This window comes from Carassius auratus, unplaced genomic scaffold (assembly GCF_003368295.1).
Source record: "Carassius auratus strain Wakin unplaced genomic scaffold, ASM336829v1 scaf_tig00216934, whole genome shotgun sequence".
Lineage (NCBI taxonomy): Eukaryota > Metazoa > Chordata > Actinopteri > Cypriniformes > Cyprinidae > Carassius > Carassius auratus.
This window is the reverse complement of record NW_020528804.1, coordinates 188,483-192,208: the sequence shown is the minus strand read 5'-3', so window position 1 is coordinate 192,208 and position 3,726 is coordinate 188,483. Positions and strand designations below refer to the sequence as shown.

Here is a 3,726-nt window from a genome sequence, read left to right as displayed (position 1 = left end):
ATTAAAAAGTGAACTTTTGTGATAGAAGCAGCATGAAATTTCATATTAAAGAATTTTCCCCAGATTGAGAGTCATTCCTTATTTAAAGAAAACAACAACAACAACAAAAGCATATTAAATATCTGTCCTCTGCTTCACATGCAGGAGCTTCTGTTTGTTCACAGCAACTGTTGGAAGATAAAGTAAAATAATAATAATAATTTATTATATCATGCATATTTGCATATGTGTGCTGCATAAACAGTATATGTGTGTGTCCATGTTATCAAGTTATATTATACGGATTTATGATTTATATCTAATTTAATTTCAGGGCAGATATAGAATTAATAACTTAAATTACAGTCATGATTAAGTTTTTATGATCATCTAAAAAACAGAATGGACCATCAAACCCTGCAAGTAAAAGACTTTTATTAAATACACTTATTATACAAGGGCTTACTATGAATATCACTTACCTGCTGAAATGTTTGCATAATATACGGTAGTCTGGCAGTTCAAATCAACTAAAAGATATAAAAAATAAGTACTTTACTATCTGATCAGCTATCATAATGTGACTTCCATTCTAACATGAGGGTCTCATCACCAGGATGTAATGATATGAGCTGTGTGTATTTCATGTCTTATAGCAACACACTCAGAAAACTTAAAACATTAACAGTTGTGGACTTACTTTGACTGTTGGTTTTGTGACTTTGTTTTTGGAAATAAAGAATGACACAGATGGTCAGTGATATGAGGACACACAGAGACACTACTGTTGTCATCACTACTACTGTTAGATAAGTTTCACTCTCATTGTTCTTGGCTTCAGTTTGCCCAGCCGTATTGTCAGCAGCTGTGGTTGGAGCATCTGTGATCAAAAAAAAGAAAAAAAAAAAGAGAGATACTTAAATTAACATTAGTCAGACTGATTAGGGTTTTTCTTTTAATTAAATAAATTCAGTACCTGTGGATAACAATGTAGTGGAAAGTGTTGAATAAAATGTTTTATCATCTGTAATCAAAATACAAACAACTTTTAAATTACGAAATGTTTCTCTAATTTCATACATATTTAGACAGTAATACAAATGTTAACCCATATCTTCCAGCTGGTATAAAAACATTAACAAGCTTGTGTGAACTTTTGGACATTTACATCTACTATTAACAAAAACACAGTTTAACCACAGGATATAATCACCACAACAAGATTTTAATCTAACCCCTACCTACATATTTAACTTAGATTTTTATCATGTTTATTACCACTACAATCCAAAAATACTTTGACTAACCCATCACAACCATTAACATTTATTAGCATATCTTAACTTAATCTTTCAGTCTACTCAATGTCTGTCAATGAGTTGAAACTTTAGGGTTAAAAATATTGAACTGAAAACACACCTTTCATCACCAGCTTCGTCTCATAGCAGGTTATTTCATTCACTCTGCACTGATACCACAGTTCATCAGTTTGTACTGCATTTAGTATAAGCAAAGATCCGTTGTTAAGTGGTTTCGCTCTCATGTACAGGGGGTCCGGGGGTTTCTCTGTGCTGCTGGAGGGCTTGTTTTGAGCGCGATACTTGTATATATCTGTTAATTGGTAACCATTAACAACTTTCCAAGTGACTGGTTCAGTTCTGTTTTGTAGAGGATGTTCAGAGCATGGCAGCAACACTGAAGAGCCTGGGGTTGGATGGACAGAGTTCAAAATTTTACACTCTGAAACAAGAGAAACACAGAAGTAAGCATTTTATACATGTATATAGTTCTCCAATGATTATTATTAACTTGTTTAAAACATTTGCATTCTCACTTATAATACTCAGTTTAAATCGAGTTGTATGAAGGCAGTCCTGATCCTTGTAGACCTGACAGTCATAAAGACCACTATCGGATGATCTGATGTCTTTCAGATCAAGTGTAAATTTTCCAGCATCATTCCTCACAGACCATCTCTGGTGCTCTGATGCTGGAGAGATGTCTGGATACATCAGGATGACTTTATCTTGGTTGATACTGCGTAGTTTGACTGTCAGAGAATCCAGCGGGTGGGTTGTTGTTTGGCAAGAAATAGACATGCTGTCACCAAGTAAATGGCTTTTGTGTAACTGATGAACCTGCTTGCAGGGTCTCTCTGGTTCAGCTAAAAGGGAATAAAAAAGAGAAATGAGACATACTGTACTGACAGGATTGGGAGTGTGGGACATGGAAAAACAGGAAACCACCACAGGATTTACAAAATAAATGAATAAAAATAAAATAATAAGAAGAAATAAATATTTTTTCAAATTATCTTCTTGGTTGCCAGTGTAAAACAATATTATATTCATAAACTGACTTTAATATAAATATGTTGTCTGGGTTCATCTTTGCTCACACAAACACATAAACACAAATAATCAAGACAAAGACTGTCCTTTGTTACACACTTTCTTTAAAATTTAAGTTGTATACAGTAGCTAACAGAACACATTTGTTAGCACAATTGTTTACACAATTGAGGTCAACTGAAATTTCCAAAAAAGTTACAATTATGTAACTTATGAATGACATTGATCATATACATATTTCATCTGTGCCACATTTAAACAGCTACAGTACATATGCATATCTATTATTTGTTTGTTGGTTAAATTAATTTGATTTCATATAAAAGACACTTGCCTTTACATAATAATGCTGCTGTTAGAAGATACAAGAGTTGGAAACAAGAAAGCTGAAAACTCTTCATCATATACAAATGCTCACTGCTGGACAGCTCAACACTATATGAGCACAAGCCACATAACTTCACTTTTATAGAGCTGTTTTGAGTTACTCCAAATTTAATGCGGAAGTAGGAAATATGGTCTAATTCTGTGATCATATGAGTATATCAGTGAGCTGTCATATTTGCATATTTGAAATCATATAATAGCAGGTGTATTAAAAAGCTATCTGTTAGATGGAAAAGGATGGAAAAGCATTTTGAAGACTAAAAACACCCCATCAAATACATAGTTCTGAGTGTAAAACAACTCAATATGAGCACAGGCCACAAATCTTTTACCTTCACACAGTTGTTTTTGAAGAGACAAAGTAGGTAATGTGTTCTCTACAAAATGAGAATGAGATAGTATTATTTTCTAAACCTTGATTTCTCCTCTCTAAGAACTGTAAAACAGGAACACAAGTATGCATGTTTTGGATTATGAACCAGTGGTGTAAGCACGGGTGTGCCATGGTGTGCCTGTGCCACCCACACTGGCAGCTGGCACACCTAAAAATAGATGCAGAATTATTTGTTATAGTCTCAATAAAAAATGTTTACTAAACTTGGGCTATTGTTGTTTACTTAGAATATATATATATATATATATATATATATATATATATATATATATATATATATATATTATTTTTTTTTTTTTTCACCCGTAAATGACAAGTTCCCTATCATAGGTCACTTCGATGCTGCGGTGACGTCACCACGTATGGGAACACCTTGGGTGTGACGAATGTCTGAACCCCTATACCATCCCGCCAATCCTATTGGCCAAATAGCGCATAACAATTATACATATAACAATTATTTATAAGATGCAGACATGTAGAAGCTGACAATTAGCTGAACATATGCTTGTTTAATTAGTGACACTCTAGTTCAAACTTTATTTGAATATTGCAACATTTTTATTTTGATTATGGCAACATGATATCTCATTCTACAATATTTCTATTATAAAA

The 3,726-nt window shown here is 33.2% G+C and overlaps 1 long non-coding RNA gene across 1 annotated transcript; it reads right to left on the bottom strand.

Annotated features, from left to right (window-relative positions):
* Positions 1-436: 436 nt before the first annotated feature.
* On the bottom strand, positions 437-1,010 carry LOC113099382 (uncharacterized). Its single transcript, XR_003289398.1, has 3 exons — positions 956-1,010; positions 680-859; positions 437-509 (listed from the first exon to the last, which is right to left on the bottom strand). It is a non-coding gene; the product is annotated as an uncharacterized LOC113099382 (long non-coding RNA).
* Positions 1,011-3,726: the final 2,716 nt, after the last annotated feature.